General features: G+C 48.4%; 1 protein-coding gene across 1 annotated transcript in view; it reads left to right on the top strand.

The window, feature by feature from the left end:
* The window catches only part of APOO (apolipoprotein O), a 998307-nt gene that overhangs the window by 763296 nt on the left and 211191 nt on the right, over positions 1-23820 (top strand). The window lies entirely within an intron of this gene.

Here is a 23820-nt window from a genome sequence, read left to right as displayed (position 1 = left end):
ACCAGTCCCTGAAACCAGAAGAGAAGTGCAAAACCACCTCGATGTATCCTAAGAGTCCTTGTAACAGTACTATATGGAGGAAGCCGAACCAGCATTGATGACATCTAATAGATGTGTCTATGAAATAAGAGACAAATCAGGGAAACTGTTATACTGGCTGGAAAGAAGAGATGCGTGACCTAGAGTGATTCCAAGCTTGTACCTCCCAGTGGGAGACAAGGCCACTTTGCATTTGCTCTGGCCGCAGCCTTTGCCTCCTACTATTAATCACTGCACGTGAGGAGGGAGCTGGCCTCACCCCGCATTAACAACTTCCCTTTTGCAGCACTGAGTGTGAAGGATAGGTCTAAACTCAAATGCCTAATTTCAGTATAGGAGATTGCGGACAGCATTGTGAACTTGCAGGCAGGTAAGATGGTGGGAACAATGGTTGCTCTCTTTAATATTACAAGAGATTTAAGACTCTATTTACCCCACTCTTACTAAATATGTTCCATAAGGCAGTGACTGTATGATTCCTCCTGCCTGGCCTGGACCTTGCAACTATCCTAATCATACCAAACCTGGACGACAGCTGGAGCGATGCTACACATATCACCCGATCCCAGAATAATGAAACTAAGAACCTTTCCAGAGTCTTTGCAGGGGGATTGGTGAAGGTTGTGCTCTCTCTAATCCACCCCGATCAGTGAAGGTTTATTCCCAATTGCAGCACTAGGAACTGTATTCACAGGTTTCACTTGGCCCTGGGACAGCTCCACACCCTCAGTGATCCTACAACACTCTTAATCGATTTAGAAAAGGCGTTCGATATATTAGTTGTTATTGCTTTGAGGGTTAGTGCGTTTGGGATAGGGCCTACGCTTCCTATCATATAGTCACTATGCTCTAACATAGCCCGAGGCACAAGTGAAGATAACAGAGTCATATCACTGCCATTCCCAAACCTCCGGGACACCAGGTGCCCACTGTCCCCCATCCTGTTCACCTTGGCTATTGAGCCACTCACTGTTTGGGTGAGTTGTGATGCCTAGATGTGGGGTTTCTGGGGGCAGGGAGGATCACAAGATGGTATTGCCCTCTGTGTAGACGATTTTCTACTCTTTGAGTCACCCTCCTGAATCCGGGTAACATTATTGAATTGTTTAGGGAAGCCTTAGGTCAATGATGCCAATTCTAGCTTGGTTGTGGACCAAAGTACAGTAACTGGCAGCCCCAATTTTAAAACACATAGCATCAGTTATCTAGGAGAGCACATAGCATCAGACCAGAACCTCACACTGGAATTTGTTAATACTTAGGACACTGAGAGATATGGATAGCTGGGTGAAGCTTCCCTTTAAATGTCATAGGAATGGTAGCTCACTTCAGCTTTGTGCCCGGTACGAAATTCATTTTTGGCATCATAGCCCCACTGGACCTCTTCCTCCGATTCCCTCGATACCACCGAACAAAAGTGTCCCTCATCTCTCCATAACCTATCTATCTCTCTCACATGTATTTCATTTGTTTTAAAGCACTGGTAAAGGCTGGCTTTACTAATAAGAATGTATATCTACCCAATCAAACCCTTTTCAGCTCCATTAGGAAAAGATAGGTTTGTTTTTTTTAAACTTTTTTTTTAAAACAAATTTTATTGGCATTTTTAATCAATTACATACAATTGGCAGAAATGCTGATATCATACCAAAAGAATACCAGCGTTACAGTGTGGCATGTGGGTATCGCTCACAATAATGTCAAAAACGGTAGTGTGATACACATCTCATGCTCCAACATGTTGAAACCCCACAATAAAGGCATCATGATCGTCATCAGTGTACTTCCCACCCTCCATGCCACCCTCCCCCCACCCTGGTATTCGTTAACACCACATTATCCTGCCATCATCAACGATCTTCAAACACACACATTCATCCTAGCTGTCAGTCCGTGTACTACCTCTTATTCAATCACATTGTCACCGTGCTGCATTGGGTGTTCCTGTTCATCTCCCATCCCCTGATCTGAGCCCTTGTCCCCTGAATCACCGTCATCCGCCTCTGACCTCCTCTCCAGATACATTGCCCAGTAGTTTTTTGGGCGGCTGCGAGGGGGTAGCAACTCACTATATAATCCTGTTTGCGTGCAACAAAATAGCATGTCCCTAGACCATCTATCCAGTGTAGGAGAAGGCCCTTTCATCCAGGTGATCGCTACGCAGCGTCTAGCCACTAGGACAGCCATGTCCACCAGCCTACGGAACTCGGGGGCAACACCTTTAGAGTAGCCTAATAATGCAAGCAACGGTGAGGGGGATAAAGACAAATCTGTAACCCTATTCACCTCCGCGTAGACACCATAGAGTCGCGATATTAAATGAGATGGAGACTTAGCCGCGGTCACATATTCATAGGACAGTATCGTTGGTGGTTCCTCCATGTCCTTCCCCAGCAGTGCTCTAAGGGCGAGTCTCACCCGGAGGAACTGGAATCTAGCCAGCGGCGGGGCGCTCGGACCATCTGCCTCAACGACGTCTTCCCATGTGCGAGCCACTCCATTAAGAAACAGATCACCCATAGTAGTTATGTTTAATTTCGCAAGCGACGATAGGACACCTTTCTCTTGGCAGGGTCCCAACCACGCGCACCACTCCAGTCTGGCTTCAGGGGCATACAGCAGCGAGCAAGCCTGTGCATCCTTTAGATGGTGCCAGGCATGTGTCACAGCGTTCAACGAGTCTAATATACCTGTACGTCTATCCCGGGGTTGGGCCATGAGTGCTGGAAACGGCGTAGGGTCAGTGACTACACCCTCAATAAGTATATGAGGGACGTTGGCAGGGCCGTGCATCCATCCGTATGCATGTGCGCCCTGTGTGGCACGATATTATAATTCCAGGTCCGAGGCCTGTAGGCCCCTCTCCTCGTAAGGACGTATAAGGATGTTCCATGCCACTCTTGGTTGTTTACCAGCCCATACCAGTTTTAACACCAGTGTGTGTAACTGTCTGTAAAACACGCTAGACGATACCATGGGGATGTTGCTAAACAGAAACAGAACCTGGGAGAACTATCATTTTTAGCAGCGATATGCGACCCATCACTGAGAGAGGAAGGGTAATCCATTTTTGTACATTATCTTCAAGCTTTGAAATGGCCACGCCATAATTTTCACGTAGGACCACCTCCGCGTCCGTGTGAAGCCGCATGCCCAGGTATCTGACCGCGTCAGCGGTCCACTGGATAGGGTAGTCCGAGCCCACCCTACTTGTGGCTGGGGTAAGTGGGAACATTACCGTCTTATTCCAGTTCACTCCAATTCCAGAGAGCGAACCAAACAGGACCACCTCTCTCAGGACCCTGAACAGGTTGGTTTCAGGGTCGCGTACATAGAGTAGCGTGTTGTCCGCGTACGCGGACACTATCAAATTATACCCCGGGAAGCGAATACTGCGATGCCCATGGTACTCCCGTAGGGCACACGCAAGGGGTTCCGCCACCAAGGCGTAAAGCAGGGGGGAAAGGGGACACCCCTGCCTAGTGCCTCGCCCTATAATGAAAGGTTCTGTCGTGAACGCACCTATGCGGACTCGAGCTGTCGGTGAAGTGTAGAGTGTGTTTAGCAATTGCAGGAAAAGTTCTCCAACCCCCATACGCATCAACACCGCACTTAGAAAGGGCCATTCTACTGAATCAAACGCCTTCTCCATATCCAGGAAGACCGCAACCGCTGAGACCCCCTGTCGTGTATGTTGGAATGCTGCAAATACTGTGTGTAAATTATATGTCAATGTACGGTTGGGGACGAATCCCGCCTGCTCCGGAGCCACCAGAGTGGATATCAGTGGGCCGATACGGTTAGCGATGATTTTTGCAAAAATCTTTGTGTCAACATTTATAAGCGATAAGTCCTCAGGAGGCTTGCCAGGCTTTAGAAGTGCTATGATGACAGCTTCTCGCATTGTTGGGGGCATCTGCCCATCCTCCGCTATCTGTTCTACCAGTTTCAGCAGCTTAGGAATAAGCAGGTCAGGGAGCGATTTATAAAAGGAGGCTGGGAAGCCATCACTACCCGGTGCGCTGCCCGCCTTCATAGCTGACAATGCCCAGACAATCTTTTCCCGCTCAAACGGACGCGCTAAAAACTCACGGTGAGTGTTGGTGAGCCAAGGTAATTGGATATGGGTTAAATACTCTATAATTCGGTCGTCCGATATCGGCCCCCTAGAGGCATATAGGGTAGCATAGTAGTCTCGAAAACGCGCCGCTATCTGGAATTCGTCCAGCTCGCCCTCCGTGGTCGACGACCTAAGAGCAGGAAGCGGAACATTTTGCTTACGTTGTTTTGCCATCCTGGCCAGGACCGCACCTGGCCTTTCACCCTCCCCAGACGATCTGGCAATGGCATACTTCCCGAGGTGTTTCACTTCAGCATCTGCCTCTTCATTATATTCTCTAATCGTCTGGACCAGTTCCTGCGTCACTTCAACATTTGGAGCTCTCAAACGGCGTTCCTCAATATCTTTTAGCCTTAGTCAGACAGCCCCGTATGGGCCTGAGGACCCCAGTGTGTTTGGAGATAATGACTCCGCGGATGTACGTCTTAAAGGACTCCCACACTGTTAGGAAGGAGTCTACTGTGCCCTCGTTCCTGTTAAAGAATTTGTCAATGGCAGTGGCCAGTTCCTCTCGGAAATTATCGTCTAACAACGAATAAGGAGGTAATCTCCATGTGAATGTAGGAGGTCGACGTGTTGGGGCGCAGAGAGTAATCAGTACTGGGGAGTGGTCAGAGTATGTATGCGGGAGAGTCACACAGACCTGTATACTGGGAAGGAAACGCTCAGAGAGTAGCCAATAATCAATACGAGTGTGAATGTCATATTGTGACGAATAGTGTGTGTATCCCCCCAGTGATAGGTGTTTGGATCTCCACACGTCCCGTGATCCCATCCAGGTCATTTCTGTGTCCAGAGCGCGGGAGGAGGCGGAAGGCCTCCTATCGGGTCCGTCTGAGCGATCTAGTCGGGTGTCTCGTCAAATTTAGGTCCCCACCCCACATGATATGGCCTTCTCCAGTGTTTCTAATTTTACGGGCAAGCGACATATAAAATGAGGGGCAGTCAAAGTTGGCGCCATATGTGTTAACAACTTGGAAGATCATACCCCTACCAGTGCACTTCGTGATCACATAGCGTCCTTCGTGATCAATGTCAATAGGTGTAAATGTCAGAGAGGACCTCGGGTTTACCAAGGTAAGCACCCCCCTTGCACTTGATGTAAAACCGGCAGCGTGAATTTGATTGTGTAGACCTCTATAGCGTAGTGTCGGACTGTCAGGGTGGAAATGGGTCTCTTGCAACAGTACAATGTCTATCTTGTGTCTCAATAGGTACTGAAGCACCCGCCGAAACTTTCTATGGTCATTTAGACCCCGGAAATTCCAGGTCAATAAAGTAATGGAGAGAGTGTCCTGTGATTGTTGTGTCATAGGGAGGGTCGGGCGGACCGGAGGGTTATCCTCATCTCTTCCCTTGTGTCTTGCCATACCCGGGGAAACGTATTAATGTAGAAATAAGCACCACACCCATTTTCAAGTAATATCTCTCGTACATGCCAGTTTCCCTGCCAAGAAAACTCTCCGTAACATCAATAACAAAAAAACAAACAATCATGTGCATGAATAACTGTGGAAATATACCCTTTTGCTATGCCCAACCCCCCCACCCACGCATGCCTAACCTCAACCTGGCCGCGACCCACGTCCCCTCCCATCCTGTCCCTCCCGCATCCCTTCAAATAACCTCCAACTATCCCTGAGTGTTTCCCCTCCCCATCCCCCAACCTAGCTATCCACTTAGTACCCCGCCAACACTCTCCCCCCCCTTAACCCCCCCCCCAGGATCCCAACCATCCAATATAAAATCACAATCAAATAACATATGTCACTTTTACGTAAGGGAACGTGGAGCGCACTCAAGGGCGAAGGTAGCTCGCTCATAGTGAGTCTATAGCAATACTATTCTAGTGTATTGGCCACCACGTCCTGCTCCTCCGCGTCTCTATAGAGAAAAATTAGCCATTGCCAGTGCTCCACTGCAAGGCGCAAAAATGGAAGATGAAAAATAGTGGATGTTGTCCACATCCCATAGTCATATCCGGCACCTAGTGGTATCAGCACTACATCTACTCTTCTTGGTCTCACTACAACTCTGGCATCACTGCCGTTGGTCCACTCAGATACAATGCAATAGTCTATGCAAAGCTCACACTGTGTATCTATAATGTCCCCAGCATCCAGGGCATCGCCCGCAACCAGAATACAAAAACAAAATCAATGTGAGGTGTAGTGCTATGTTGTCCCTCTGGAAAGGGCGCTGCCCACCGCCTTCCCACTCTATGAGCAACATCTCAATCCCCTAGTAAGTTATACAGTGTAACACAGTCCCTTCACAATCTTTTCTCCTAGCTAAGCGGTCCTTGTCAATAGAGTAATGCAGTCTTTTTCCAGCCATACTGTTTACAACGTTCAAATACCTTACATGGACATGTGATACTGTCCTAGTCCTGTTCTTCCATGGACCCCCCAGCAGCTCCATTCAGGCCTTCGGGGTCTGTAAAAATAGTGGACCTGCCCTGTCTGTTGATCCGCAATTAGGCGGGGTACAGCATCGCCTAATCGATTCCAAGGTCTCGTAGTTGGTGCTTCATGGGGACAAACTGGCGTCGCGCTTCCTGTACTTTGGCGGTAAAGTCTGGGAACAGGGAAAGCGTGCTTCCTTCATAGGTGAGAGGTTGTTTTTCACGTGCTAATCGTAGTGCCGTGTCCCGGTCCCTATAGTTGAGTAGTTTGGCCACTATCGGAGCTCCAGGCTTTGGTCTTGGGCCAAGCTTGCAGTGTGCCCGCTCTACGACGAACATGCCCGAGAAGACTGTCTCACCAAGCAATTTTTGGAGCAGATCCTCCACAAACAGTTCCATGTTTCCCGTTTGGGTGGTCTCCGGTAGGCCCGTGATGCGGATGTTGCATCGACGCGACCTTGCTTTCAAATCCTCGGCCTTGTCTTGTAGGATCTGAATCACCTTTCTCAGTTGCTTGTGGTCCGAGTCTAGTGTTGTCTGCGCCTCCTCTACCTCTCCTATGCGGCGTTCGGACATGTCAAGGCGCTCTGCATGCTTGTCCATCCGTTCCGCCATACGATCCATCCTGTATGTGAGGGCATCCATTTTTGAGCCCAGAGAGGCGATTCCACCTTGAAGGTTCTTCTCCATTGCCTGAAGGATACAGCCTAGATCCGGCTCTGTCACCTCTCCCATGCCTGTTTTCCTGGTCTCCTCGACCGCGCCATCGGATGGCGGGTCCGTGGTTTGGGATTTTTTTTTGTTGGTGGTTTCAAACGACAGCTTTGGTTGTGTGCGATCCGGACACCCCATGTCGGCTTCCGGGTATCCAGGCGCCTAGTCCCTCAGCACTCCTGTCGTCCTTGCAGTATCAGCAATCCAGCGTGTATAGAGTGCACGTGATCTATAGTGGCAATGATCCAACTAATGCGAGCTTCTCCAATGATGCGACCGTATGATACGGCTTTATTTGAGGAGTTATTCAAGGGTAACGTTGTAGGCCCCTATCCACTCAGCGCGTGCTCATCAATGACAGCTTTGACTGCAGTTGTCTAGTCCAGCGTGAACCCTGTACTGTATCAACAGCGCTGTCCAGCCCTTGAACACCCGTCGCAGGAGTATGGGCGGTCCGTACTGGTATCGTGGTGATAAGTGGAGTACAATAGGCAAGCCCAGGTGTCGTCGTACCTTCGCTGCAGCAGCAACAGTCACAGCGCGCCAAAACCTCTAACATCCGCTCAGTGCAGTGGATCGTGATAGTCCGCACCTCTTAAAGCTCTGTTCACCCATCTACATGAATGGGGGATATCAGGATACTAATAATCAGGGCACCGCATTCGCTATTCTCCCCGAAGGGTCCTGCCAGGGTGTGTCAGCCCACACGGTGCGGGGTCCCAGGGAGGTACACTAGGCCTCAATATGGCAACAGTCTCCGGGCCGCGCCTCAGTATGTAATGGGCATCCAATGCGCAGCTCACAAGGCCACAAGCGACCCTGCACTCCTGTGGTGTTCATAGGTGTCGCAAGTGCCCCCTGTCACCATCATCAAGCGTCCTGCAGGCCACCCTAGTCCCCGTGAGCAACAGGGAGTCCCGGTATGCGTGGTCCACGGAGCCTCCCCTGCTCACTCGTGTTGTGTACTATCAGTAGAAGTGCTCCCCAGGCTTAGGCGACAGTCTATCTGCTGGCCGCTGGGCACTACTGTGGCAGCACCAGGCTCTGGAGGTATCGTCGGCTCCCCTTCCTGATATCGGGAGCTCCGAAGGCCCAAAGAATGCCGGGGCCTCGATTTGTTTTCCGCTCCACGTCGGGCCGCAAGATGGTGTGAGAGCGGCCGCCTCGCGCTTTCAGCCCACCGTCTCCTACCTTCCGCTCGAAACACACCCCGAGCAGGTCTGGGCAGGAAACTCAGGTCCTCGCTTTGCTATGTCCACGTCAGCCGCAGTGCTTCTCTGCTCAGGCCTCCGCCACGGCACCGGGTCCCGGGAGTCACGCAGAGGCCGACTTCAACTAAGATCGGGATCTGTCGCACCGCAGCAGCCCCCACTCATCGGCCACAGTCACCAGGCACAGGTTTGAGTCCCCTAGTGTTCCGCTGCACCTGGACAACACTTAGACGCCGGCACAGCACCGGCAGGGCAGGATAATTAGCAGGATGGTTTTAGTCGCGGAGGAGCCGACGGGTTAAGCGGCCATGTTCTTTGCCGGCTAGCTCCGCCCCCCAGGAAAAGACAGTTAAAGACTAGGGTAAACAAGCACTGGCGTTGCCAATAGGTCTCGCAGTAGGAAAGTTTGAGCTATTGGTTTTCTAAATGACATTTTATTTTTTTGTTTTGTGATTTACAATGCCCATACTTTTAACTTTTCGCATTAGGAAAGTTTGAGCGATTGGTATTGTAAATGACACTTTTTTAATTTACGTAGTTCACTACTGTGTCAATAATATACACATATCTTAAGTTAAAACGATTGCACGTTTTGGGTAGAAAAGCGCCAACCCCAATCCACAGCAGAAATCGAGACCACAAAAAATCTGATAATCACGGGACATACACTGGGATTGTCAGTGACCTTCATTTTATGGAGCGTTAAATGTGAGGGTGTCGCAGCCTGGTGGTGAGTTGTGGCTGCACTGCCGCCGTCGTCAGACTCCTTCACATGAGCAGGGAGCTGAAACGTGTCAGGAACAGCACGGGTTCAGGCTGGTTCGCCATCGACTGGCTGGCTTATTGTTCGACCCCAAGCCGCCGGATGTTCATGTTGTGCTGCTTTCGATAGGTCTGTACTCGGTGGTTTACCCTCCCACCCCCTCTTTTTACGTCCCCTGGGGTGCTCAGAAGCATGCGCTCGGTAAAAGAAAGGGAGGGGGAGATGGACGTGTCAGATCCAATCGAGTTTCCAAAAGTAATATCTTCTTAAAGCGGCATTAACATTGCATACTCTAAATGTGAGTCGTCTTTCCAATAGGACTTGTTTTGGGGAGAGCGCATATGCCGTCGTTCAATTTAATTCTGTATTGTGAGGATTAGGGAACATAGGCTCGTACTCGGGGCTAGCCTTTCGGGGGCTATTGGCACCCTGCTGTGACCATCTGGAAAATTATGGATTTATTTCCTGCGGTATTTGATGGGCTATTAGGGCACCGGCACGGGCCGGGGGATTTGCAGTGTGCAGTAATTCACACTCTGTTTGACTTCAAAGGGCATCGCACGTCGGAACCGTGCCCTCTGTAAACAACAGATGCAGCCACCTCTCGGGTACAGCCTACTGCCCGCTCCCAGAAAATGCTAAACTTTTGGCGCGCAAGACTTTTCCAGAGGTTTATTGTAGATGGAAAATGAGCATGTATTACAAATTAAGGAGTGGAGACGTCTACCAAGGACTGCTCACTTGTCCATGGTATACATAATAGAATGGAAGCAATAGGTACGCGTGCAATTAATTGCGTATATGATGGTGACTGCAAAACTACAAATCCCATAATGCAGTTTGCTGAAACGTCGTTATCTGTGGTTTCTAATATATGCTGCTTAACCCAGTGCACTAGGTCCACGTGATAGTGGCCCTCTTGGAGTGTATGCGGGTGAGTCCGTGCTCTTCACCCAGTAGCGTCTTTAGTATTCCTCTCATGTGCTTAGAAGCCCTGTTGATCACACACATGCGGAGTTATGCGCACACACGTGTAGGACACTGCATGGAGGTAGCAGATCGTGGGCAAAGGCCCTTCCCCGTGTTGACTAAACACAATGGAAGTGACAGTCCGACCCTGCGTGATAAGCACCGGCTAACCTTTTGAGAAAGTGACAGACTTCCAGTGCAGATGTGACAAGCACAAAAGCTCTTACCAGTCAAGTAGGACAACAAAATCGAATGACCAAGAAATGAGCCATTATTTTTGAATAAGGTGAAGTAAAGTTGAAGGTACTGCCGCAATGCTGGATTGCATGCCGTGCCAAAGAGGGAAGGAAAATAAACCAAACAAGCAAATCGCGAAAGAAAGGTGAAATAAAGAAACATTAAATAAATGCACGCACGGAGACAAAGTGAAATAATGGAATTTTATTTTTAATGCAAGAGGCAAGTAGTACAAACAAGCGTTCTGTGTAAATCGTCACCAACACGTACCTGATAATGCAGAGCGGCCGGGAAACAAAGTACGGCCGGCCACCGGCCAGCCATGAATAATTAGGGGAGGAGAAGCCGCACAGTACACGCTGGGAGAAGCCCTTTGATGTGCTGTGCGGCCGTGAAAAAATGCAATTAGGAGGGAGGGAGGGAGGCTGATGCGCGTGCTTGTTTGGTCACGTGATTCAGGTGAACTCAAAGGAAACCGCACCAAAAAGCCCTTGGTTTGACGAGCATTTTGAGCACTTGAATTCTCGCTCCGCTCAATGCGCATGCGCGCATTGATAGGTCGCGAGACCTAAAAAACCATCAAGTCCTAACCTATTTTATGCAGTTTGCTTGCTGCTCTTTAATGACGGTTCTTAACAGTCACTTTTCTATTTTGGGGTTGTATCTTAGTAACTGCGGTGACAAAAGGATCTCTGTGACAAAAGCAGCAATCCACTCCACTATGTACATAGAATACAAATCTGTGATCTTCACGGTACATGTTCTTTTTCAGCTGGCAAATTAACCCTCTGTGCTACTTTGTGGCGAGTCAAAACTGCCACTAGGCAAAACTGATCTCGCTCTCTCTCTAGCAGGAACATTCATCACAAGAGTAATATTTACATTATAATGGTGGTCTAAAAACTGAATGTAAAAGGAATTCTGCCACAGGTGTTTTTAAATCGTACATTATTGCTAAACACAATGTCCCGACTGAGGGCAGCGCCTCCCTCCCAAGGTGTGCGCCCAGTGCAGTGCACCGGTTGCACTGCCCTAAAGCCTGCCCTGGCTCTCTTTAAAATGATCATGTGGCCAAGATTGCTCTACTCACTCCAGAATTTTCCTTTAGAAATCCTCAATCCTAGTCTGTGAGTCTGAGCTAGAATACGCTCCTTCTTATGGGCAGGTCTACTCTCTCAAATTGCCTTTGTTGGTTGAATGGGTATGACAGACATGCAGCTGTACTATTGGGTGTCACACATTCTACTTATAAATGATAGGCTAATTAGAGTGTTATGATCTATCATTTGAAACAGAATAGTGCGTCTGGGTGATGACAAACTCCTAGTATAAACTATATTTTGGACTGGTGCCTTGAACCTTACCAGAAGAAACTAGCGTGACCTTGCCGTGATGGAACAGGGCACTCCATTAGATTCGATAGTACAGGATAGTGTTTGAAGCGAGGAATGCTAGAATAATCCCCTTGAGGCACTATCTTCTCAGCCAGATTGAAACTAATACAGCTAACATTCGTACATGTGGCCTACTTTACACTCCAGAGCCTGAGGCATGCAGGCTGGACTCCCTCCCCACACTGTATTCAATGTGCCCCACCTGAAGGCCATTTTTTTCATCGTTATGTGGGGGTACAGCCACTAATTAAGGAATACTGGTCTACTATCCTAAGACTCTGTTGGAAGTACTGAGCGGGGAAGTTCAATTAGACGCTCACCACGCTTTGCTGACATGGGGATCCTGGAGGATTGGGGGCGGCCGTGAGGAGCACACACTGGTGGGTGTGGGCACTGCGCTGCTGAAGCATGATATTCCCATCAGCTGCGGTCGGCACAGGCAGCGTGGTGGAGCAAGGCAGGGCGCAGCAGGGGGGAAGCAGACAGACGATCGAATAGGTATTATTTATTTAGTTATACCTATTCCGTCGTCTGACGATCCCCCCCCCCACCCCCCCCCACACACACACACACACACCCTGCCCTACTGTGTTTACCTGTGCTAGTCACCACTGTACGCAAATCTCACTATGGGACGGGGGGAGAGAGAGTTTGCATTGGCAGACCAACTTGAGCAATGTCTGAACAAGATTGTTATTTGGTTACGCTATATCAATGAGTTATTTGTGAAATGGGATAGAACAGTACACGACTTTGAGTAATACTTTACTAGACTCAGTAGTAATCGAGATACTATTCAATTGATGTATACCATCAGTCAAGATAAGATTGTGTGCTTGTATACATTGGCATATGTTGAAAAACAAAGGTTGGAGACAGCACAATTTAGAACAAGCATGTGCAATGCAATTGGTCTCACATTTGTTAAAGTTAGTTATTTGCAGTGTAAATTGTATTGTCTTTTACTTATGATGTTTTGTTTATAGTGGAGTGGATGTATGCTGTTTGAAGTGGGATTATGTGGTTTGCATTGGAATTGTTAGTTGTTAAATTGTGTGGGGTAAAATGATGTGGTCTGTAGGGTATTTGTGTATCGGAAGTATGTGGTATGGTGAATAGATAGGAGTTGGAGCTGTATAAATATATCGAAAGTAAGATTTAGAGTGATAGGTAGTTTGTATATGAAGTACTGAATGGACGCTATATAGAATAGTAGAAAGAGCTTGTGAAAAAGAGAATGAAGGGGAGAGAAAGTTATAGGCACATGAAGAGATAGCGCTTGTGTACGCAGAAGACACTAAATGGAGAGGCGGCGAGCCTGTGTTTGCAGTGTAGATTAAAAAAAAAACTGTGCTGAAAGTGAACCATTATGAGCAATGCTGGATGAGTGTGTGCATTGGAATTATGTGGATAGTAATTATGTGATAGTAAGTGTAGTGGACTTATGTGTGGTGGAGTGACATGTATTGTGTGCAATTATGTTGTGCGACGTGGTATTGTGTGGTGTGTATTGAGTGTATGTGGTGTGTAGTGAAACTGTGTTGTGGAGTGGAATTTTCTGCAGTGGAATGGAATTGTGTGAAGTTGAATTCTGTTGTGTAAAATTGTGTGAATCTGAGTGAAATTATGTGGTACTGCCTATAACAGGATCTTCCCTAACTATAGGCCAATTGCGTTGGATGATTTTTCACAATAGTTGTTCCTGTCTGGAGAAGGTCAAGACACGTCTGACTGGTTTAGTGGAAACCTCTGGGCTTTCATTGATAGACTTCCCAGGATCCTTTTTGTATTGTAACAGATCTTCCCTGGCTAACGCTCTGGATTTGCGGATAGCCGCATCTATGGTTTTACTGTTATACCCCTGCCGCAGAAAGTGGCCCTTACTGTCCCTCTGATGTTTTTCCAAGTCTTTTTCGTTGCTACAGATTCTGCGTAGCCGCTGCGTCTCCCTATACGGGATGCTGTGAATTAAGTGTGAGGGATGTGCACTGGACGCATGGAGCAGGGTATTACCCGCTGTCTCTTTGCGAAATAGGGTAGTGGTTATGATTTCATTTTTACTGTAACCTTTACATCCAAAAATTTAACGCTACTGTCACTTATGCAAGATGTAAATGCAAGGTTGACATTATTTACGTTATTTCGAGCAATGAAATCCCTGGCTTCTGTCTGGGTTCCATTCCATACAATAATCAGATCATCAATATATCGTAGCCAGGACACCACATTGCCACTGTAAGTTTGCTCATACTGCTTTCTCAGGACCACTTCCTCCCACCAGCCCATAAACATACAGGCGTAGCTGGGGGGGGGGGGGGGGGGGGGGGGGGGGGAGGAGGAGGGGGGGGGAGGAGGGGAGGAGGGGAGGAGGGGGGGGGGAACTCGCCTCCATCAACATTCTATTGTGCTGCCTATACTCTATGGGTCTTCTAGCTAGGAAATATTCCACCGCTTTCATTCCATCGCAGTTTCTGATACAGATATAGAGCAAGTTCACATCCAAAGTTATTAATTGATATCCATCTTGCCACACCACATTCTGTATCTTGCAAATGATCAAAAAGTCACTGGTATCCTGTATGTATGACTCCGACTGTGGACATGTTCCTGCAGAAAAAAGTCTATATACTGCGACAAATTTTCCAGGGGCCCATCACAGGCTGCGATGATGGGCCTTTCTGGTGGCCATTTAATGTTCTTATGCACCTTCAGGATAAAGTAGATGATGGGGTTTTTTGGGTGGTCCTTTCTTAAGAATTTAAATTCCTCCAGGTTGAGCAAACCCAAGTTTTTCCACGCTAGTAATTTAGTATAAAGCTGGTCCTGCATGGTTTTATATTTAAGGGGGTACTTTTAGGATAGCAATAAGTGTCGTTAAATTGACTATATAGGCTTCTGTCATATAGTCTGATGGGGACCAAAGTACTGTATTTCCCCATTTGCCTGAGTTTCTGAATACTAAATTCCCCTCTTTCTTAAGTTTGGCCATGAGTTGTCCGTATTTTCTTTTGTGGTTAGTAATTTTTCTTTTTTCTTTGTTAACTATGGTGTTGCGTTTCTTTAGTTCGAGGCATGTGGGCTGCTGAATTCATATCTGTGTATAGATCGCCGCCTAGTGTTGGGTCCGGATGATTGCACATTGTTGTCCTGGTAGAGTCTTCGAAGTATCACGAGATAGGTGGCTCATCCCCTGGACTACAGTGCGCATGGGACTCCATCCTCAGATTGTTTTTTTCCGCCATTGGGTTCGGATGTCTTTAATTCCCTCTTGTCGGAATCGATAGAAAACTTTCTTGAGACCAAAAGGTCTTTAGTCTATACGTCGATATTGTCTTGCGTTCGGCATTACTTCTTCTAGCTCGGCTCCGAGCCGGATTCTGTACTCCCGTGTGCTCTCGGCGCGGGAGGCCCAGTCGACGCTCCTGACCTATCGACCTTCCATCATGGACCGAAGTCCATTCAAGAGATGTCCGGTCTGTTACTCGAAATACCCCCACATCAACGTCCACCCAGTGTGCAATAAGTGTCTGTCGCCGGACCACGATGAGGACAAGTGTATGGCTTGTTCCCGCTTCAGGTCTAAGAAGACGCTTAACCTTCTACGAGCTGCGCGCCTGGAGGCCCAGCAATCTGCTCCGGCGCCTGTGGACATCTTCAATGCAGGGGATGTCGAGGACGAATCCCAGGACATTTCTGAATCAAACCCCGCATCGGATGTCGAAGATGACTACGACGCGGAAGCTGAGGCGTTCGAGGGCGAAGAAGTCGTCGACGAGGTAGGAGACGACGACGGGGCCCTCGGGGCCATGGAGGATAGCTCGGACGAGGAGCTTCCTCAAACTGACTCTGAAGCCGTGCCGATTTATAAGGCCCGGGTCGAGGGATCGCCTTCGGGCCTTACCCAAGATCTCGCTATGGGTTCCACGGCCCCGCCTTCGGGCCCGCCCACGGACATTGTTGCCGAGCCACTCCCTGGCAAAACGAAACCGAAAGTGAAACCAACGGTCTCGACGTCAGATACTGCGCAGGTGCCAGCACCGAAAACAAAAGTGCGCATCACTTTGGTCGGCTCCAAGGCCTTGGAGGCTTCGGCGCGAAGAAGCCGAAGATGGCTGTCGAGCCAAAGACTCAAGTCAAGGACGTCGAGACGAAGTCTGCCGCGCCGAAGGCTAAAGTGAAGGTGGTCGAGACGGGCACGTCAGCGCCAAAGACGATCGACACCGGCAAAAGCCTTGTCGACCCGAAGAAGGCTGTCGGCGAGCCGAAGAAGACTCTCGGTGACCCGAAGAAGCGACTCGATGACCCAAAGGTCCTCACGACCTTGCGTCCGCAGGACAAGGCCAAGGGCGCTGCGCCCCGAGGGTCGACTTCAAAAGTGGCCTCGAAGGATTCCATTGAACCGGCGCGTCCATCCGCCGCGTTCAACAAAAAGGTGACGGACTCCCTGCAGCGCATCTGTGAGGGCCCCGCGTCGGTCAATCCGGACGATCCTCCGCTTGCGAAACCTGTGGAGAAACCACTTAAGACGTCCACGCCGATCCACTTCACGTTGCCGCCTAAAACCGCGCCGAAGGCTTTCGCTTCTTAGGCAGTGGCCGGCGTGCCCGAAAAGGTCTCCTCGGCGCCGAAGGCGTCATCGGTGGTCCACGGCCCGCGACCTTGACGACCTTCGGGGGATGAGCGTCAGGAACATTTCATCGACGCCGAAACGGGCAGGCTTTTCCTCCTGAAGCGGAAAATCACCCCAGAACCCCAACTGGAGTCTTACAAGATCCCTCTCAAGAAAAAAAAGGACTCTGCTTGCTCTCCCGTCTTGGTGGAACCCCTTTCCCCACAGACTCATGATGTGTCGCCCACTTACTCAGATGTGGACGCTGGTGAGGGTGATGATGAGGATGAATACAGTTATCCAGTGTATACAGACCCTGTGGATACAAATGAACCCTGGGGAGCTGGTGGTGACCATGGGGATCCTCAATCAGGACAAGACCCTCAACTTTTTTCGGCTAAAACGTCCCCTACAGAGGACTCTACTGCTTTCAATGCCCTCATTGAACGGGCAGCTAACAATCACAACGTCCAGCTACATGCTGACCCTGTGGATGTGGATTTCCTCTTTGACACCTTTTCAGTATCAGAAAAAACTGTTAAAACTCTGCCTATGCTGAAAGGTGTTTTAAAGCATGCTGCTGAGATCTTTAAAGAACCTACCAGGGCAAGGGTGATAAACCCTAGGATTGACAAGAAATACAAGTCGGCGCCTACTGATCCTACCTACATCAAAGGACAGTTGCCTCTGGACTCCCTTGTCATCTCGAATGCCCGGAAGAGGGCTAATTATCAGACTACGGGTGATGCTCCTCCCCCAGACAAAGAATCCAAGGTCTTTAAGGCTTCAGGGAAGAGGGTAGCAGCACAGGCAGCCAACATCTGGCGCATTTCTAACACACAGGCGCTTCTGGCGCGCTATGACAGGGCACACTACGATACACTGGAGACCCTGTTGCAACACCTGCCTGATCAATACAAGGAAGGGGCTGAGATGTTGATTCAGGAAGGGAAGCCAATCTCCAACGCTTCAATTAAGTGCGCTCTGGACGCAGCTGATACCGCTGCCAGAGCTATAAACACTAGTGTTATGCTTCGGCGACACGCCTGGCTGAGAATCTCTGGATTTAAGCCAGAAATCCAAACCACCATCCTGAACCAAACGGTTAACCCAGATCACCTGTTTGGCCCAGAGGTTGACACCACCCTATAAAAAATAAACAAGCATTTGCAATGCAATGGTCTCGGCATCATTAAAGGTAGAGCAATTGGCATTGCTCATGACATTTCTTTTTTTTCTTTAAATCTTAAATAAATGGCATTGTCATTTACATTGCCAATACACACCACTCTGCACCTGCACTCACTGCTCTGCACACTCACTACTCTGCACACTCACTACTCTGCACACTCACTACTCTGCACACTCACTACTCTGCACACTCACTACTCTGCACACTCACTACTCTGCACACTCACTACTCTGCACACTCACTACTCTGCACACTCACTACTCTGCACTCACTACTCTGCACACTCACTACTCTGCACACTCACTACTCTGCACACTCACTACTCTGCACACTCACTACTCTGCACACTCACTACTCTGCACACTCACTACTCTGCACACTCACTACTCTGCACACTCACTACTCTGCACTCACTACTCTGCACTCACTACTCTGCACTCACTACTCTGCACTCACTACTCTGCACTCACTACTCTGCACTCACTACTCTGCACTCACTACTCTGCACTCACTACTCTGCACTCACTACTCTGCACTCACTTCTCTGCACTCTGCACTCACTACTCTGCACTCTGCACTCACTACTCTGCACTCTGCACTCACTACTCTGCACTCTGCACTCACTACTCTGCACTCACTACTCTGCACTCACTACTCTGCACTCACTACTCTGCACTCTGCACTCACTACTCTGCACTCTGCACTCACTACTCTGCACTCTGCACTCACTACTCTGCACTCTGCACTCACTACTCTGCACTCTGCACTCACTACTCTGCACTCACTACTCTGCACTCACTACTCTGCACTTACTACTCTGCACTCACTACTCTGCACTCACTACTCTGCACTCACTACTCTGCACTCACTACTCTGCACTCACTACTCTGCACTCACTGCTCTGCACTCACTGCTCTGCACTCACTACTCTGCACTCACTGCTCTGCACTCACTACTCTGCACTCACTACTCTGCATTACCACTCTGCACTCACTACTCACTACTCTGCATTACCAGTTGGCTTAAGTTCACTTAAGTTATTAAAGATGAGCAAACAGGAAAGGAAATACCTAGGTACTTCTCATGGTGGCAGCGTGGTGGGGACGCTTGATCAGTTTATTCTTAGGGGACCTCTGTACCGAGCATCTGTTGTCTCTGGTCCAGTTATTAAATAGGAGATCTTCCCTAGGGACTATAGCTACAGCTCGCTCGCCAGCTCATCAAGATGTAATCATTATTATACCATCGACTAATATTGAGGTTGGCGTTGAAGTTCCATATCCCCTTGGAACACTAGAGGATTCCCCAAAATCGCCACTGACCCAAAGTAACATTACAGCCAGCGTCTCTACACGTGCATCTGCCACATCCCCAAATAAAAAAACCTCTACCAAATGATTAACTCTGGAACCGGCAGTAAAAAGGAAGCGGGGAGGAGGACCACAAAGGCCTTGTAGAGCCTTGTAGAGCAAAAGTGGCAAGGTGGAACAAAACCCGTGACAGTGTCTCACCCGAGGAGGGCAGTCCTATAATTAATGCCGATTTGGTTGATGGTGATACCAATTATGCAGCGGGAAATGGTATTAACTCGAACTGTGATTTAGAACAGTGGAAGACATTTGAGAGTATTTTAACTACCTTGCTATCTCCTATTACACAAAAACTAACCAAGATAGAGGAATGTTTGGACAATTACGAATCTCTGGTGAGGTCAAGGATTGTTGTAAAACGGGATAACATATGCAATACACACACACTTGGATCGACAAGCTTTTATACCCAACGAGCTGCAAGCGAAACCTAACGTGGGGCGGGACTGAGAAAACGAAACCTATCGTGGGGCGGGACTTCCGTTTTGTGAAGCCCGCGCCCACGGAGTGCCTGGAGGAGCACCGAGGGAGAGCCCTGCGGTCGGAGGGCCTTTGACCGGTGAGCGGAGCGGGGGGGGAGAGAATGCATGTATGTCTGCGTGTCCGGAGGGCCTTTGACCGGTGAGCGGGGGGGGGGGGGGGAGAGAGAATGCCTGTATGTCTGCGTGTGTGTGTGCGCGACGGCGGAGGGGTGGGGGGCGGGGTGCGACGGCGGAGGGGAGGGGTGGGACAACGGAGGGGTGGGGGGGGATGCTCGGTGCACGTGTGTGTGTGTGTGTGTATGCATGCGACGCCGGGGGGTGGGTTCGCTGTATGTGTGGGTGCGTGCGTGCATGAGCGCTCGTGTGTGTCTGTCGCTGTTTCTGCGCATGCGCGTGTGGTGTAGCTGCTTCCCAGGAGACAGCAGCTGAGCGCGTTCGCGAGCGCGTGGCCAGCGGAAATCGCCTCCTTGAAGAGGCAATGCGCGTGACCAAGGCTGTCTCCTGGGAAGCATAGTCCCTGACATAAGATCTCGGCGGAGACGCGCTTACGCGCGTCTTTTAGCCGAGACCTAAAAAGGACACTAAGACTGCAAAATCCATGGGTGCCTTACAGTCCCAGCAGGTTCGGGGTGGGTCCCTTCGTCGGTCCAGCGCTAGATGCGTCTCCAGGGGCCAGCTCTCCCAGTCCACGCAATACTACAAGGGCAACACTCAGACCACTTACACCAACAAGAGTCGTGGTGGATATCGTGGCAACAGCGCCAAGGGCAGAGGACGTGGAAACAACAGCTCCAGATCCTCTGACGCCTTGTCACTGCCACCCGACCATACAACACCGGTCGGGGGGAGACTCCAGCAGTTCCTGCCCGTCTGGAAGTCCATCACCACGGACAGGTGGGTCAGAAAACTTATCCAATACGGTTATTGTCTGGAGTTAACATCCACTCCACCCAACATGCCCCCAAGACACCGTCCTATGTCAAACGAGCACTTGCACTTATTGCAGCAAGAAGTCACTGTCATGCTGCAAAAAGGAGCAATAGAGCTTGTACCAGTGCAGGAAAGAGGCACAGGGGTCTACTCCCTGTACTTCTTGATACCAAAAAAGGACGGGTCCCTCAGGCCCATCCTGGACCTCAGGCCACTCAGCTACTACATCCTGTCGGAGCACTTCCATATGCTGACCATGCAGCAGGTGCTCCCGTTGCTCAGGCAGATGGATTTTCTCGCAACTTTAGACCTAAAGGACGCGTACTTTCACATTCCACTGCACCCTTCACACAGGAAATACCTCTGTTTCACCATACAAACCCAGCACTACCAGTTCAAGGTTTTGCCTTTCGGTGTCACCACGGCACCCAGGGTGTTCACAAAGTGCCTGGCGACAGTGGCGGCGCATCTCAGGAGACAGAACATCCACATCTACCCTTATCTGGACGACTGGCTCATCCGAACGAAAAATAAAAAAAAGAGGAGCACTCAAATGTTTTTAAGTGTATTCTGAGTTTGCCTGTTTGTACAAGGGTGCTACACTACAAAAGTGTGATGGCTAGCACAGGAATTACAAAAGGTGAATAAGAAGGAAACAACCTCCTTGTAGTGTGCACTATTCCTATGGGAAAAGAATCCCTTTTCCAAAATGTTATTGTTGATTAAACCAATAGTTTACTACACTAGACAATGTAAGATTTCACTTTGTGTTGTTTAATTTTCACTGGGAAAAACATAATCAAACGTTTCATAGATACACAAACATCATTGTTATGAATCTATAACAATCATTTATCATAAGAGTGAACAAAAGAGCATTTACGTTATGCTTTAAAACTGAAGTGGTTAATTACACTTATGTTCTGTTAACAAATTTCATGTTGAAATCAAAGATTATAGTTGATAGTTGTTCAAGAGACGACCTGCTGAATTTTCAGAGAACATGGTGCCCAATGCATTTCGGGACCCGGAGGTTCCCTTCATCAGGGGCCAAATCCTAGAAAATATATATGGACATATGATCAATATAGTGAATGTAATACTCGATGTATTTGTATGTCAAATTAAAAAGAGGCATAATAGTTGCAGACACTTGAGGGGGAAAAAAACAACTAGTGATGACGACATCAGCAATAATGCGATGGTAAAACAATAATATCAAAAATAAACTTACATAGCACTGTACCTCACTAGTATGTACAACAAAATCACAGATGATATGACACCCATTTCTAATCCACTTCTACTACTCCACAGTGTTACAGTACGCCTACTGGTTATAGTAAACAAGATATCACAGTGTGCAACATATTAATTGATAACCAATCTCAGCATGTATGAATTAATATCAACATTGCGAATGGATATGCAATAATGACTGCGTTGGCCTTCCCTGATGTGAATTCATATTTCCAAAGAGCTGCAATTTTAGGTGCTAAAAAACATGTACCTTTACTGTGGTGTATCTCTCTTGAATGAAGATCTATATTCAAAGTGAGAATGTGGAACCGCTCGTATTCTATATTTCAGTCAGAGCGACATAAATTTTAAACAGCTGAAAAGTAAGAATAAGTATTGAGGGCACGCCTGTTTCTGATGTTTTAAGATAATATAGCAAAACTTACAGATACGACATTTACCTAAATGGTTGTGTGCTCGAGGACTGTGGTGAACGGCCTGGTGTGTGGCTATTCAAACGTGAATATTGGTGAGAAAGCCGTGTGTTTCCGACAGCGGAAAACTGCGAGAAACAATAAATCAAACGGGTGGGGGATTAGAATGACTGTTGCTGAAAATGGATTGCATGTTAGGAAAATTGAAGTGGACTCATACCTAAACAGCCGTATTGAAGTGGCTGACTGAATCTTGTAATACTGACACGATAGGCAGAACCGTGGATATGAACTTGAACTTAAATGTTAACGGTCCTGGCGGGCCTCTGTACTAAAAAAACAGAAATGCGTACGACTGGTCATGAACGGCTGTGCAACTATGCGGTAATATTGCCAATCATTAAACGATATAAAAAAATATATACCTTGGTGGTGCAAGACAAAGACAAGGGTGTTTGTAAGTTGTCTGGCTCCCCGGGTAGGTTCCAAGCTTCGAGGGATGGGAATGCACTTCTTTACTGAAAAAAACGACAATGGGGTCTTAAAATGTGACCTATGTAATATAATGGAATACAAATAGTTCAAGAGAAAGACGACTAAGCGTCTAATCTACCCGATCTTTGCTTGGTGTAAAGAGCAATAGTTCCTACCGATTAGTTACCTGCCTGTTCGATGCTGCGATTCCAGCGGTTTGTCATTTATTGTGCTGACCACAACATTAACCCGCTAGATGCATCTATTCAGAATATCATTTGTTACCTTTTTCATCTGTACAAATGTAATCTGGCCTATGCTTCCATTCGCATACAACTGTCCGCAATGGCCGCTTACCTCCAGAACAGGCAGCACCTCTCACTTTTCAGGGTGCCTGCCATTAAGGCCTTTCTAGAGGGACTCAAACGAGTCATTCCACCACGGACTCCACCAGCTCCGGAGTGGAACCTCAACGTGGTCCTCACCCGGCTGATGGGTCCTCCTTTTGAACCACTGCATTCCTGCGAGATTCAATTCTTGACATGGAAAGTGGCTTTCCTCATAGCGATTACATCGCTGCGACGAGTTAGTGAGCTCCAAGCACTAACTATCCATGAGCCATTTATTCAAATTCATTCTAACAGGGTGGTGCTTGGCACCAACCCTAAATTCCTTCCTAAGGTAGTGTCTCAATTCCATATTAACCAAACTATTGAATTGCCTGTTTTCTTCCAAAATCCTGAGTCATTGGCGGAGCGGATGCTCCACACCCTTGACGTCAAACGGGCCCTTATGTATTACATCGATAGGACCAAGGATTTTAGGAAGACTAAACAACTCTTTGTCGCCTTTGCACCACACCACAAAGGTAACCCTATTTCCAAGGCAGGTATTGCTAGGTGGATTGTTAAATGTATCCAGATCTGCTATCTGAAAGCCAAACGTACTCTCACCATTCCACCAAGGGCCCACTCCACCAGGAAGTTGGGGGCCTCTATGGCATTCCTTGGAAACATTCCTTTGGAAGACATATGTAGAGCAGCCACATGGTCTACCACACACACACATTTACAAAGCATTATTGTGTTGATGTGCACTCCAAACAGCAGGCAGCTGTCGGGCAGGCTGTTCTCAAAACACTTTTCCAAACTGTTGCAGCTGGCACGGGCGGCCGCCGTTAATGGAGGGACTGCTATGTATTCTATGCACAGATATGAATTCAGCAGCCCACATGCCTCG

The sequence above is a fragment of the Lissotriton vulgaris genome, chromosome 8 (assembly GCF_964263255.1).
Source record: "Lissotriton vulgaris chromosome 8, aLisVul1.2, whole genome shotgun sequence".
NCBI lineage: Eukaryota > Metazoa > Chordata > Amphibia > Caudata > Salamandridae > Lissotriton > Lissotriton vulgaris.
This window is presented reverse-complemented; position numbering and strand designations above follow the sequence as displayed.